A 16,934-nucleotide genomic window follows, 5' to 3' on the forward strand; every position below is an offset into this window, starting at 1 on the left:
GGGAAACTCTGGGAGACATTGGGGTAGGGAAATACTTCTTAAATAAGACCCCCAAAGCACAGTCGATAATCTGAAAAATAGAAAAGTGGACTTACATCAGACTAAGAAGTTTCTGCATGGCAAAAGACACAGTAATTAGTGTGAATCGAATTAGTGTGAGCCCTCAGAATGGGAAAATATTTTGTAAATAACGCATCAGATAAGGGACTGATAACCAGAATACACAAGAAATTCAAGCCACTGTTTAGAAGAAAGATGATCAACCCTATTAAAAGATGGGAGGAGTTGAATAAAAAAAACCTCTCTGAAGATGACATAAGAAAAGCCAAAAGACATATGAAAAAATGCTCAACATCCCTCATCCTAAGGGAAACGCAGATCAAAACAACAATGAGGTACCGCCTAACCCCAGTCAGAATGTCTAAGATTAAAAAAAAAAAAAATGATAACTGTTGGGGGGGGGGGGGTGAAAGGGGAACCCTTTTACACTGCTGGTGGGAATGTAAATTGGTCCAGTCACTGTGGAGAACAATTTGGAGAGTCCTCAAAAATTTGCAAATAGAACTGCCATATGATCCAGCTTTCCCAATCCTCGGAATCTACCCAAAGGACAGAAGAACTCTTCACTGGAAAAGTGCTTGCACATCGATGTTTATTGCGGCTCTATTCATGATCGCTAAGATGGAACCAACTCAAATGCCCCTGTACGGATGAATGGATTAAAAAATCGTGGCACCTATACTCTATGGAATACTATTCAGCCATAAAAACCAACAAAACCCTGGCTTTTCACAGAAAGTGGAAGAATATGGAAGATGTACTGCTGAGTGAGGCAAGCCAAGATACGAAGGAGAGACATGTATGTCTCCACTTAATATATACCGAGTGTTTGCACTCTGTGACTGAAACTGATTTTCTAAAGGTTGTACAAACACAAGAGATGGGTGTGAATGCCAGATGTGGTATGTGTGAAGGAGTGGGACCTAAGGAAGGACATTTGGAGGAGGGATACAGAGGCAGAGCATTGACAGAATGGGGAGGTGTGGTGTTATCTGTTGAAGATATTTGATCAACTGGACTGGGGAGAAATGTTCACATATTGAAATGTTCACATTGTAAGCTAAATAATGTGTTTGAATGTATATAAAAAAATTAAAAAAAATATATAAGAGACCTAGAAATAAACCTAGCCATAGAAGTTAAGGACCTCTCTAAGGAAAACTATGAAAAACCTAAAAAAGAAATTAAAAATTATGCAAAAAAAGTGGAAAAACATCCCATGTTCTGGATTGAAAGGATTAATATAATAAATTAATCTATAAATAAAATTCAATTCAAATCAAACTACTGGAAATATTCCATACAGAATTAGAAAAAACTTTCATAAAATTTGTCTGGAATTATAAAAGGCCCATATTGTGAAAGTAATACTATGCAAAAATGATGAAGTAGGAGGCATCTCACTTTCTGACCTCAAAATATATTACAAAGCTGTGGTAATCAAAACAGCATGATATTAGCACAAAAATAGGAGGATAGACAATGAAACAAAATTGAGATATCAAAAATAACCACCAAAATATGCAGCCAACTGGTCTTTGACAAAGGCACAAGACAATCCAGTGGAAAATCTCTTCAGCAAATGGTACTGGAAAAACTGGATATCCCCTTGCAGAAAATGAAACTGAACCCGTATCTCTTACCATTAACAATAATAAACTCAGACTGGATCAAGGATCTGAACATAAAACCTCAAACTACAAATATGCTGGAGGAAAATAAAGGGGAAACTCTTGAAGATGTCAGAGTAAGCAAAAGCTTCTTAAATAAGACTCCCAAAGCACAGGCAATAGCCCATAAATAAATACATGGGACTTCATTAGGCTAAGAAGCATCTACATAGGAAAAGAAACAATAAATAGAGTGAGGAAACAACCCTCGGAATGGGAGAATGTATCTACAAATGGTGCCTCAGATAAATGACTGATAATAAGAATACAGAGGGAACTCAAGTAGCTTACCAGCAAGAAAAAAAAAATTCAATTAAAAGATAGGTAAATGAGTTCAAAAGACAACTCTCTAAGGAAGATATACAAATGGTCTAAAATCATGTGAAAACATGCTCAATATCTCTTATCACAAGGAAAATGTAAATCAAAACCACAAGATACCACTTAACCTTAGTCACAATTCCTCTTTCATGTCCTGGAATGATTTTTTTAATGTCACAGAACTAATATTCTCTTGCATTTCAATTGAATTTTGCCACAATGAATGTTCAGAATTTTTTTCTGACATTTCTGTGAATTCTTCTGTGCTGTCCTTTGTTGGTGAAGCGCTATTGTGTTCCTTAGGAGGTGAGTTATTTCCTTGTTTTCTCATGTTTCATCTATCTCTGTGCTGATTTTTGGTCATTTTTGGTCTTCACTTCTTCCTACTTTCAGAGTAAATTCTGTGGTATCAGGGGAGGGGATACCTTTAAGTCACTTTTAAATCCCAGATAAGTTCCTGTTACAGGGCTGAGTCATCCAGATCAGTGCTGATAAGGTTTATATAGGTAATTTTAGGTAGCTCATTTTTCTACCAACCTTTCCCTTCCTATAGAACTGGGGATGATCTAAGGAGATATAATTTAGTGAAGAGTCACACAGCACAGCATGCAGGCTGCTGAGCTGCAAGTTCCAAAGGCTAACCTGGGGTGTTGAACTCCACTCAGCATAAGAAGCCTGCTAGTACTAGAGGCCAAGTCTGGTGGGCAAGTGAGGTTCAGGAAGCAAGCAGCACAACTTAGTGACTGGGCCACAAGTTCCAAACACAAATCTGGTGTGTTAAGCTCTACTCCAAAATTAGTAATTTTTTCTCTTCAAGAAGGTGCAGGCACTTTAAGAGAAAAATCCAACTAATCATCAAAGTAGTAAGTAATTTCAGCCTCTATAAGTGTACAAGAAATGCTAGTACAGAGATAGGGTGAGATGTACATTAAGAAGAGAAAAGCCCTTTTCTATGAAGTTGGCTCATTCAAGCAAACTCAAGCATCTAAAACCATAATATTTTAAAAACAAAGGAAGTCCTGTAAGAAAGAGTTTTAAAAATATATAAAACATAATAGTCACCATAGTTTTCCAGTTTTTAATCCTTCTTTTAAAATAGATGACCTTTTGTTTATTAGATATTTGAAAAGGAATTTAAAAAAAATTTTTTTCTACAGGTCACTCCACATATTTCACATAGTTTAAATGCCTGTTGTTTAAAACATTTTATTTTTAAGAGCTCCTTCCACCAATTTTTCATGATGACCTCATAATATCAGTGGCTAGTACATTTGTCCCCATTCAACAGGAAGAAAACAAGACATTGGTAAGGGAACACAGCCATACTCAGGCTGAAGAATAAAAGGCTCATCCCCCAGGAAATTAGAGGAGAGTTCACACTCTGAGCCAATGTATTATTCTGCCAATGTATTGTTCTGCCAATGTATTGTTCTGCCAATGTATTATTGAGCAGCTCAAGCAATGATATTTGTGTGAGACCTGAAAACAGAGTTTTCATAAATGCTCCAGAAAATATTCTTTGATTTATTATCAGCAAGTATTTCTTGAGGGTCCATTATGTTCTAGAACTAGTCTTTGCCACAAAATATAGACATCATGGTCCTTCTCCTCAAGATTTTAGAGGCTAACGGCAGAAGGTGCCAGTAGGTGGCATGATGGTTAAAGCACTGGATTTCCATATGATAACTGTTGTTCAAGTCCTGGACCCAGCAACAAGAGAATCACACTGGGCACATGTGTGTCAGTGCCCAGAGGAGAATGAAGAAAGGATTGCAGTGCGGCCATACCCCCGGGAGGTATTACTTCTTACTTTCCCTGTCTGTCCCTCTCCAGTGTATGCATGCTCCCTATGGAGAGAGAGAGAGAGGCTAATTTATAAACAAGGAAGCAATGTGGTACAGAGATGAACCGAGGTCATGGAGGCTACTGAAACACATTCGAACCCTGGGTCAGAATGTTCCTCAATTCCCACTGAATCTGATGGACAAAGGGCAAAAAAACAGAATAGCAGAGAGATTGCAAATCACCTCTTCCTGCACATCGCTGAACGCTCAGAGTGAACTTCAAGAAATTAGGAAGAAATGTATAACCCATCAGATGACCAGAAATCATCACAGGGACACACACAAAAAAGAGAAACCAAGAAAATATCTCTCCTCCAAGGGAAAAGAATAACTTCTCTTCATCCACAGACAATACAATGGAACTTATGGAACTGTCTGATACAGAATTTAGAATATTCATAGTGACAAAATTAACAGAGATAGAAGAGAAGAGAGACAATGAACTCCAGAAGAGGCAGAAGAAAAGAGTTGATGAGTTCCAGGAGGTGAGGAAGTTCTTACACAATGTGAAAGAGGAAAAATACACATCATAAAACAGAATCAAATGGAACTGTTAGAGATTAAGGCTGTAATACAGGAAATCAATTACTCCTGAGAGAGTATTAAAAGCAGACTAGATCATACAGAAGATTGAATCTCAGATGTAGAAGATAAAATAGCTGGCCTAGAAAAATCTACCATGAACACTGAGAAAAAGACCCCCAAAATGAGAATAATATATGAGAAATGTTAGATACAAATAAATGATCCAGATAATCGTTATCCCAGAAGGTGAAAAGATTAATAAGGGCATTGATAATCTATTCCATGAAATCCTGGAAGAAAACCTCCCAAACCTAGAGAGGCATTCAAAGATCCAGATCCAAGAAATAAAAAGGACCCCAAATAGAATCAAACCAAGAAGATCTTCTCCAAAACACATTATTGCCAGATTGATCAAAACCACAAAGACAAGATACTAACATTGCCATTGATTTTCTAGTGTGGTGGTTGAAATCTTGTCAGCTACTGTCAATTTAAAGCCTCCTGTAATTTACACCTTTCACAGGAGAAATTCAGATTGTATTTTTTGTGCAAAGTCTTGTCCCCAAATATTGTTTCAGGGTACATCAGAAGGGAGGCTGCAGTAATTGCTATCACAAAGAATATGTAAGGCTACCTCAAGATTTTTCTTTTATTAATGAATTAGATGCCATATTCCTCTGATGAAGTTCATTCTAGTTGTTTTTTCTTACTGGAGTGAAAACTCTTCATGTGTGAGATAAGGTCCAAGGTCAGAGAGCGTTGTCAATGGAGTTACTTAAATCAGAACTTTGAGCTGCCTACCAGGTTACATTCATATTTTTGAGGTTAAATGATATAAGGCTACTCTATTGGCATAATCATAAAGTTTGGATTTCTCTGGACTCAGATAATCTTAGATATTTCACTCAGCTTACATTACTATCTCTTGGTATTTAATTGAAAACAGACTTCAGATCTCATAATGTTAACTTTTTCCTTTCTCTTATGTTGTGAATCCAGTGAGAGAAGAAACCATCCACTAGATCTCAGATACCTGTGTTGATGCTGACGTAGGTAAATACTGGTAGGGTAGTCGCAAACCTTCATCTATACAGTGAAGACAGTGATGTAACCATTACACTATATGCTGGTCCCTAGAATATTGGTTTTCGTTAATATTGATTAAGGTGCCTTCACTGAACAGAATGTTTAATTTTTATATGATCACATCCATCATACTTTACCCTGTAATGTGAGTATTTGGAATCTTTTTTTGGGGGGAGAGGTTTTTGCTATAGGGCACGAGTGCTCGCCAGACAGACAGAGAGAGACAGAGAGACAGAAAGTGAGAAAACACCACCCCCCCAGGAGGGATGGCCACATCACAATTCCTCCTCCTCCATTCTCCTCTTGGGATCCTGGGCATGCACGCACACACACCCGGCATGAGTTTTAAGCCACTGGGTTTGGGACTCGAACCGCAGTCAACTACATGGGAGTCCAGTGACATAGCCATTATGCTAACTGCTGGTCCCAGTATTTAGAATCTTTTAAAAAATATCTCCTGTGGAACCTGAGCGGTTAAACTTCGCAAATCATAAATGCACCCTGCGTGAATTTATTCTGCTGAGTCAGGGACTCAAACTGGCTGACTACATCACTCTAAGAACCAAGAATAGGCTATGAGTTAACTCTATGGCTAAAAACCATCAATTTAAACAATAGATTCAAAAGTTCAGGATTAAACTTGATTATCTCATAACAATGAGAATTAAGGAGCAAGTGGAAAGAAAACTAGTTTGTGCATAGATACTAAATATAAGCACACAAAAACCTTAACCAAGGATATACAGTCTTCTAATACAAGAATGAAATGAAAGCAGATCACTAACATAGGTAGTCTCCTGTGTTCTTATAGGAAGCCTGAGATTCTGACCACTCAGTATCCTTCCTAACCATATGACACAGACTGCGAATGCTTCTTGGCAAAATATCTTTTGGCAAATTCTCTAATAATGTCACTATAAGGTTTCTGTACAACAAAGAAACCAGATGCCACAGAAAAAGTCAGAAAATACTCAACCTCAGCTCCACTCCTGAGGGTCATTCAAAGTTTGACAGTAAAGAAAAAGAATAGTTAAAGAATGACAAAATCAACCAACAAACAAAAAAGCCCATTGATTCTTTATTTCTTCTTGATTCCCTCTTTGTTTGAAATGAAAACTTCACCTCAAAAAAAACAGAAAAAAATAAAAACTACAGAGAACACATAACATTTTCACATTGCTTCCAACACCCGAACCTCCATCCTACTGCCAACTCTGTATTTGCCAGATAATCCACTAAGGGAGTAAAAATGCCAGAACCTGACAAATAGACCATTCCAAAAGCTGGGATTTCCCAAAGGTAACATCAGAGATTATTAGTCAGGCAGAAATGTTAACATCCATTTTCCCATCATTATGAAAGCCTTTGTTAATGCATTTTGTGTGTGTGTGCAGAAAAGGCATAATGCCCTATTTTATGGAAACATTTTATGCAAATATCAGTAAAACTATGTGAATTCTGATCTGTATCAACTGATGGAGCCCAGGAAAATAGCCCTTAGAGAAAGATTTTTATCCCAGTGCAAAGCCACCTCACATGGGTATTGGGATGTGAAAGGATCAGTTTGTCAAGTCTCCACTCCCAAAGTAAAATGACCAGGCTTTGGGCAGGCTGAGCTCACAGTGGTGGTCCAGGTAAGATGAGCCTCTACTCAAAAGCAGTAGAAAGACTCTCCTCTTTTTCAGTTCCTGAAGTTGAAAGAGAGATTAAGTCCTGGTCAACCTAATGCTAGGAATCATAGGATTACAGAGCTGGAAGTACTATCTCATTTATCTACTCACTTCAGTGGGAAACTGAAGCCCAGAAAGGTGGCGGAACTTGCCTATGGTCAGAGACTCATTTGTAGTCATCCAGAGTTACTGGGCCACATATCCCCTATATTATTTTCTTATTTCATTGATTTCCTTCATGAGTAATAATACTAAAGTCGGAATATTGTGCAGGTTTCTGAAAAGATATCAGTGAGTAAGCCATAATCTATGACCTCGGAAGGTGCTTAACAATTCAGAAGGGGAAGCAGAACTAAAAAGATAGTCACAGTGGCAAAAGATCAAGCAACCTTACCAACTATCATCAAAGAACTGATTAGACAAATTGAGGTACATTCATATAAGAGAATAGCTAGTAGTTGTTAAAACAGTCCTAGGCAGGTATACATGTACTCATTGTGGTGGAAAAATCTTCAATTTATGTCAGCAGATTAAAAGAGCAAATTCTATACGATATATATCAACTCATCTGTATTGATAATCATGCTGAACATCAATGTATCAATTAAAAGATAAAAATTATCGAAGAGGACTAAAAAATAAATGTCTGGCTATTAATTGTCTACAAAAAACTCACTTTAAATAGATGTGAATAGATGAAGATAGAGATAACCTGAAAAAGAAGACATAAGCAGCTATATTAGTTTCAAATAGAACAGAATTCAAAACAAGGAAAGTTATTGGGAATAAAGGGTATGACATAATGATAAGAGAATCAATTCTCCAGAAATATATAATACTATTAATGTGTTTGTTAAAGTCTGATGCTTTGTTGTTAAGTATAAGCCTCTAGTCAGGCTAACTAGGAAAAATAGAGAGAGAAGACACAACTTAATAATATCAGAAAGGGAAGAAAGAACACTACAGATCCTATGGACGTTGAAATGATACTAAAAGAATATTGTGAACAACTTTGCACCCATAAATTTGGTAACCTACAGAAATTGACTAATTTCTTTTTTTTTTTTTTGGAGAGGTTTTTGCTATAGGGCGCGTGCGCTTGCCAGACAGAGAATAGAGACAGAAAGTGAGAAATCACCCCCCCAGGAGGGATGGTCACGCCGCAATCCCTTCTCCTCCATTCTCCTCTCGGGATCTTGGGCACACACGCACACATACCCGGCATGAATTCTAAGCCACCGGGTCCGGGACACGAACCACGGACGACTACGTGGGAGTCCAGTGACATAGTCACTACGCTAACTGCTGGTTCCCAGAAATTGACTAATTTCTTAGAAGACATGATTTGCCAAAGTTCACTTTAGAGGAAGCAGACAATTTTAATAAGACCCCCTCTTATTTTAAAAATTCAATCAATAATAACCTCCCAAACAAAAAGGAACAGACCAAGATGGGTTCACTGAAAAACTGTAGCAAACATGTAAGGAGGAAGTTATACCAATTTTTTTTTTTTAAGAGAGGTTTTTGCTACAGGGCACGTGCGCTCGCCAGACAGACAGAGAGAGACATAGAGACAGAAAGCGAGAAATCATCCCCCAGGGGGGATGGTCATGCCACAATCCCTTCTCCTCCATTTTCCTCTCGGGATCTTGGGCATGCACGCACACGCACCCGGCGTGAGTTTTAAGCCACCAGGTCCGGGACGCGAACCATGGTCAACTATGTGGGAGTTCAGCGACATAGCCATTTACGCTAACTGCTGGTTCCCTATACCAATTTTCTTTCACTAAAGCAGAAAGTATTCCATAATACATTCTACAAAGTTAGCATCACCTTAATACTAATCCCAGACAAAACCATTACAAGAAAAAAAAAATAGCCATAGATCAATATTTCTCATAAACATCAATGTCAAAATCTCCAGCAAAGTACTAGCAAATTATATCCAACTATATATAAAAAAATTATACATATAATTCTATTATGACCAAGTAGAATTTATCCTATATGTGTAAGGCTGGTTCGACATTTTAAAATCAACTAATGGGGTACAACCATGAGGCACGAACGGTAGGGTGCCACTACACACTAATGAGACCACATGTAAGATCCTAGTCAAGGTCCAGGACCAATGTAAACAGGTTGGGTGTGGCAGCACATGCATGTAATTCTAGCTAACTGGGAAGCTGGGGCACAGGATCTCTATGGCCAGATTCCATAGAACTCTCACTCTCCTTACTCTTCCTTTCTCTGTCTCTCTCTCTTTCATAGAAAATCAATCAATGTAAATCAATTTAATCCAACACTGGATTATACATCACATCAATAAGCTTAAAAAGAAAAATCACATAATCTTATCAACAGATACAGAATAAAGTATTTGACAAAATAGTGCACATTTATGAAAAAAAAAAAAACTCAGAAAACTACAAATGAAGGAAAATTTCTTCAAATTGGTAGAGTACCTACAAAAAAAACCCTTAAAAATTATACTTAATGATGAGAAACTAGATGTTTTCCTGGGGTGTGACATCATAAAGATGAAAAAACAAAAGTACTCTGACTTCACTTTCTCTCACAGAAATTCAGCTAACCACTCCATGAATATCCCAGCACTTGGAAATGAGGCTTAGCCTCCTTGTACCTCAGAATTGATAAAAAGCCATGACTAGACAGTAAAAGGACCTTTCTGAAGTTGCATGGTGCCACAGACACAGAATTACCCTGGATCCATGGTTTCTTCAGTGGGACAGGTGACCTGGAGGCAGACAGGCTTTCCCAGTATTCTGGGACACTTTTGGGAAAGCATTCCCGTTTTGTCCTGTTAGAAACACTGAGAGTCCCCATAGGAGTTGGGAGGATCAGCTGGAGATGAGTAACAGGACAGTGACCAGTGCACAGATCTTGGTGTTGCTCTTCATTCCAGTCAACGAAGGTATTACACAAGAAAAATCTATTTGACATCTCACACGACCACAGACCCTATCCAACAGTACCATTTGAACTCAAAACACAGGATGTCCAGTTAGAGACCTCTACACCAAGGTCTGCCTGTCTTAGGTTATGACTAATTCATTCACCAAGAATCTCAAGCTGGACTAAGTAGTAAAGGTCTATAACCACCAAAGAATACCTACAAAGTGCAGAAAATTGTCTCTTAAAATGTGCAGTCATCAATGTGTGGGCACAGGGTTATGAAATATGTCACCACCAAAAGAAAATAATAAAGTTTAGTAATGGACCCAGAAAGCAGGGAGATCTATGAAACAATTCACAAAGAATTCAGAAAAATTCTCTAAAAGAAGTTCAGAAAATTATAAGAAAATATGGATAAAAATAAATTTGGGAAAAATATTCATAAACAACACAAGAAGTTTGACAAAAATGTAAACAATCAATATAAAATCCTAGAGATAAAAATGCAAGAGCTAAACTAAATATTTAATGGAAAGTTTAACAGCAGACTTGAATAAAGAGAAGAAAAAAATTTGAGCTTGGAGACAGAACATTTGAAATGATTAAATCAGAGGAGTAAAATGAAAAAGAGATGAAAAGGAATGAAGAAAGCTTACAGATTTATGGGACAACATCAAGAGATATGTATATGATACTATAATGATTAATATATTTCTTTATAGATTTGTCCAAACCCACAAAATGTAACGCCAAGAGTGAATCCTGTACAGACGCAGTGAAAACATGCCTGGGCGAGAAAGCTGCTAGGCATCTTGACCTTTGCCTGTTTTTGGCCTCGGGGTTCATCTTCACAAGTCTCCCCCAGTTAGGGTCCTCCATCCTAGACCCAGCACCAGCCAGGTAGGATAGCTGCTTTTCTCCTTCTTGTTCTCCTCTGCCCTTGCTATTTTTCTCTTTTTGAAAAGCAGCTCTCTGCCCTCCTTGGCCCTTTCTCTTGTTAATCTCTGTCTGTTTTCTTACCTAGGGCAGAAAACTGCTAGGCATCTCCACCTTTGCCTGTTTTTGGCCAAGCGTTCCTCATGGTTTTCTATTTTCATCCCAATTTTATTTTTTGCAAAGTGATTTTTTTCCTTTTCCCTTTTTTTATTCTAGTAAATTCATTCTTTTTTGTAATTTAAATTTATTTATTTACATTCATTAGCTATACATCATTATAGCATACAAAAAGAGATTTTTCCATCCAGAATACACTGTATATTGGCTCAATCAAGCATATCAACATACATGTTATCATCAACAAATAATTTCCCATTTCTTGTTTCCTGTATATTTTGCTTTTTTTCCCATCCTTTTATTTTGTTTTTTCACATTTTTTTCTTTTTTTTATTTCATTTTCTTCTATACATTCAATCACATTATTATTTGGCTTACAAAATGGATATTTCAACAGGTGAGCATTTCTCTCTAGCACTGTTAATAAAACTACGAAATATCTTCAACCAGATAATACCACACCTCTTTGTGCCATTAGTTTTTTCTTTGCTCTCTCTCCCTATTGTTATTTCCTACTTTCTTTTCTTTTCCTTACTTTTCTATTTTATTTCTCAGCCCTTGCCTTCTGCCTAGAGACGATTTGGTGCATGGCACCTAATCATCTGAGCATTGAGAGTTTTAGAGAATTCTTTGCACATCACTGTAGTGGTTGCAAAAATAGTTAGATTTCCCTTTACAAATCCGATTGTAAAACTCCAGTGATTCCTGCATTTTAAGAGCTAGTAGAAGGGAGAAAATAACACCAAATTACTTCACAGTGGGGGAAACAACACGAGGTCACAGTCACAGAATCCCTTGCCAACAAATTGACCAGAAGTGAATACATTACCAAATGACTAAAAATTGAAGAAGAGCCCCAAGGATGAGAGAATCAATTAGTACTTCTCCACCAAGGGAACAATGTAAGCTGTCTCCAAGTAGGGAAAATTTAGAGCATATTATCGAAATGTCAGAAAAAGAATTTAGAATATTTATGGTAACAAAATTCTATGAGATGCAAGAGGAAAGAGACATTGAGTTCCAAGAGATGAGGAAGTCCTTCCACAATATGAAAGAAAAATTGGACACCATAAAAAAGAACCAAATGGAACTGTTAGACATGATGTCTATAATGCAGGAAATTAAAACATCCCTTGAAAGTATCAAAAGCAAGCTACACCATGTAGAAGATCAAATTTTCGAAGTAGAAGAAAAAAACAATCACCTAGAAAAAAATGACCAGAAATGCTGAGAAAACAGCCAAGAAAACTGAGGATAATGCATGAGAAATACTAGATACCATTAAATTTTCAAATACCCAAATAATTGGTATCCTAGAAGGTGAGGAAACCAATAAGGGTATTGATAATATATTTCACAAAATCCTAAAAGAACATTTTCCAAGTCTAGAGAAGTACTCAAACATAAAGAGCCAAGAAATACAAAGAACACCAAATAAAATTAATCCAAGAAGATCCTTTCATGCCACATTTATAGCTAGATTGACCAAGACAACAGACAAAAACAAGATACTAAGATTGGCAAGAGAGAAATGTAAAATCGTTTATGAAGGCTATCCCATCAGACTAACACCAGACCTCTCATCAGAAACAATGCAATAAAGGAAAGAATGGGGAAATATATTCAAAGTGTTAAATGAAAAACAATTTCAACCAAGAATACTATACCCGGCAAGATTATCCCTCATATGAATAAAGAAAATAAAAACATTCTCAGGTAAACAAAACCTGATCGAATTTGCCAACGACAGACCAGCTCTTCAAGAAATTCTGAAAGGAGTACTACACCAAGAAAACTAAAGAGAGACAGACAGCAATAAGAGAACAAAAAACAACCAGGAATATGGCCAACTAAATGGTAGGGACAAAGCTGGAAATATCAATAATAACATTGTATGTAAATGTATTAAATTATCTGATCAAGGGACATAGACTGGCTAAATGGATTAAAAATCAAAAACCCTCCATCTGCTGCCTACAAGAAACCCATCTCATGGATAAAGACATATATAGACTAAAAGTGAAGGGCTGAAAAAAGGTATTCCATGCAAATGGAAACAAAAAAAGAGTGGGAGTCAATATACTGATTTCAGACAAAATAGGCTTTAAGACAAAATGTGTAAGAAAAGACAAAGAAGGGCATTATACAGTAGTAAAAGGGCTAATTCACCAAGAATACATAATGGTTACAAATATCTATGTACCGAATTTAGGAGCACCCAAATATATAAAGAAAAGAATTCTAGATCTAAAAGGAGAGATAGATGGTAACACTATAATTGTTGGAGATCTCACCATCTCATTATCTCCTTTAGACAGGTCAATGAGACAAAAAATAAACAAAGAGACTCAGGACCTAAATGATACCATAAAATAGATGGACTTGATAGATATCTATAGAACTTTCCACCCAAAAAACACAAAATATACATTTTTCTCAGCCCCATATGGTACCTTCTCAAACATTGATTACATGGTAGGGCACAAAACCAGCCTTTACAGATTCAAAGGCATAGAAATTATAGCTAGCATTCTCTTGGACCATGATAGACTTAAACTTGATATTAATCTCAGGAAAAGCCCTCAATATATAAATAAATACATAGAAACTAAATAACCTACTTCTGAAAGAGTCCATGACTACTGCAGAGATTAAGATGGAAATAAAAAGGCTCATGGAAACTAATGATAATGAGTACACAAGATTCCATAATCTATGGGATACTGCAAAAGCAGTCATAAGAGGGAAGTCCATAGCAATTAGTGAGCACAAGAAAAAGATGGAAAGGTGTGGCAAAGGACAACCTAATATCATGCCTAAGAGAATTGGAAAAAAGAACCAGAAAAAATTTCAAAAATTGCCAGAAGAAAAGAAATAATAAAGATTAGAGCAGAAATAAATGAACTGGAAAATAAGTAAACTATACAGTAAATAAATGAAAGTAAAGGCTGGTTCTTTGAAAGATAAACAAGATTGACACAGCATTAGCCATACTAATTAAGAAGAAGAAAGAAAGGAACCAGATAAGTCAAGTCTACAATGAATCAGGTAACATTACGACAGACATAACAGAAATACAAAACATCATTAGAGGATACTATGAGCAACTATATGCCCACAAAGAAGAAAAACTGGATGAGATGGACAAATTCCTGGACACATAATCTACCAAGATTGGCTCAGGAAGACATAAAAAACCTGAATAGACCTATAACAAGGAATGAGGGACCAGCAGTTAGTGTAATGGCTATGTCACTGGACTCCCATGTAGTCGACCGTGGTTTGCGTCCTGGAACTGGTGGCTTAAACTCACGCCGGGCACTTGTGCGTGTGTGCCCAAGACCCAAGAAGAGAATAGAGGAGAAGGGATTGCGGCGTGACCATCCCCCCTGGAGGGTGATTTCTCGCTTTCTATCTCTCTGTCTCTCTCTCTCTGTCTGGTGAGTGCACGTGCCCTATAGCGAAAACCTCTAAAAAAAAAAAAAAAAGAACAAGGAATGAGATGGAATCAGTAATAAATAACCTCCCAACAAAGAAAAGGCCAGGCCCCAATGACTTCACTGCTGAATTTTACAAGACTTAAAGGAAAGGTAACCCTCATCCTACTCACTGTTTCTAGAGATCCAAAATGAAGGAACCCTTTCAAATTCATTCTATGAAGCCTCCATTACTCTCATTCCCAAAGTGGATAAGGATATGACAAAAAAGGAAAACTACAGACCTATATCTCTGATGAATATCGATGCAAAAATTCTCAACAAGATACTTGCTAACTGTATTCAACAGCATATAAAAAAGATTTTTCACCATCACCAGGTAGGCTTTATTTCAAGGATGCAAGTGTGGTTCAACATATGCAAAGCCATAAATGTAATACACCATATTAACAGAATTAAAGATAAAACCATATGATCATTTCAATCGATGCTGAAAAAGCATTCAACAAAATACAACATGGCTTTATGATCAAGACTCTCATAAAACTGGCATAGACGGATCATTTCTCAGCATAATAAAAGCCATTTATGAAAAATCTACAGCAAACATTATATTGAATGGGGAAAAGCTGAAAGCTTTTCCACTAAAATCTGGTACAAGACAAGTCTGCCCACATTCTCCCCTCCTATTCAATATAGTAATGGAATTTCTAGCCAATGTGATAAGACAAGAGAAGGAAATAAAAGGCATTCCAGCAGGGAAAGAAGAGCTGAAGTTATCTCTGCTTGCAGATGACATGATTGTATAAATAGAATACCCAATGTTATCCATGAAAAACCATCTTGAAGTAATAAATGCATACAGTAAAGTGGCAGGATACAAAACTAACTTATAAAAATCTATAGCATTTCTATATACAAACAACAAGCAGACAGATACAGAACTGAAGAAAGTAATCCCATTTACCATAGTCACAAGAAGTGAAAGATACTTAGGAATAAATCTAACCAAGGAAGTCAAAGACCTCTACAAGGAAAACTATGAAAACCTTAAAAAGAAAATTGAAAAGGACCCTAAAAAGTGGAAGGACACCCCACGTTCCTGGATTGGCAGAATCAATATAATCAAAATGGAAATCCTACTCAAATTAATCTACATGTTTAATGCAATCCCTATAAAATAACAAGTGACATTCTTCACAGATCTAGAAAAGACAATCAGATTTTTCTGGATCCATAAAAGACTCCATTTTGCTAAAGCCATACTGCAAAAGAATACTGGAATAGGTGGCATCTCACTTCCTGACTTCAAAATATATTATAAAGCTGTGATAATCAAAACAGCATGGTGTTGGCACAAAAACAGATATGAAGATCAATGGAACAGAGTAGAGACTCTAGAAATAAACCCCAAAACATACAGCCAACTCATCTTTGACAAAAGATACCAGTAAATCCACTGGAAAATGGTAAACCTCTTTAGCAAGTGGTGCTGGAAAAATTGGATATCCACCTGCATGAAGATGAATCTGAACCCCAATCTCTCTCCATTAACAAAAATCAACTCAAAGTGGATCAAAGAGCTAAATGTAAGACTGCAAAGTATAAAGCTACTGGTGGAAAACACTGGGGAAATTCTGGGAGACACTGTGGTAGGTAAAGACTTCTCAAGCAAGTCCCCCAAAGCACAGGCAACAATCCTCCAAATAGACAGGTAGGATTACATCAGATTATGGAGTTTCTGCACAGTGAAAGATACCATAATTAGTGTGAATCAACAACTATCAGAATGGGAGAGAATTTTTGTTAACTCTGCCTCAGATAAGGGACTGAAAACTAGAATACACAGGGAACTCAAGCAGCTTATTGGGAAGAAAATGATTAACCCAATTAAAACATGGGAAGATGAGCTGAATAAACAACTCTCTAAGGAAGACATAAACAGCCAAAAAGCATGTGCAAAAATGCTCAACATCCCTCATGGTAAGAGAGATGCAGATCAAAACCACAGTGAGATTCCACCTAACCCCTGTCAGACTGATAAAGATTAAAAATAGGTGCCCCCCTGGGCCCCGCGCCAAGGCTGCGACCAGCGGCGGGACCTGCGCGAGGCCCTCCCGGGCTCAGCGCGTCCCCCCCAGGCCCCGCGCCAAGGCGGCGGCAGGTGCCCCTGCCCCCCCCTCTCTGGGGCGGTCGTGTGGCCTCTGGACCAGCAAGCTGAAGCCAAAAACAAGGATTAAGAACTTAAAACTATAAGCAACAGAAAGAATCTTTAGCTGTCTTAAACCAATTGAGAAATATACTGTATAGAAGGATTTTCTCTACCTATGGACAGTGAGAAGATGATGGTTA

At 37.3% G+C, this 16,934-nt stretch overlaps 1 pseudogene; it reads left to right on the top strand.

Annotated features, from left to right (window-relative positions):
* The window catches only part of LOC102475578 (cytosolic purine 5'-nucleotidase-like), a 56,560-nt pseudogene that overhangs the window by 23,763 nt on the left and 15,863 nt on the right, over positions 1-16,934 (top strand).

This window comes from Tupaia chinensis, unplaced genomic scaffold (assembly GCF_000334495.1).
Source record: "Tupaia chinensis unplaced genomic scaffold, TupChi_1.0 Scaffold000619_1, whole genome shotgun sequence".
NCBI lineage: Eukaryota > Metazoa > Chordata > Mammalia > Scandentia > Tupaiidae > Tupaia > Tupaia belangeri.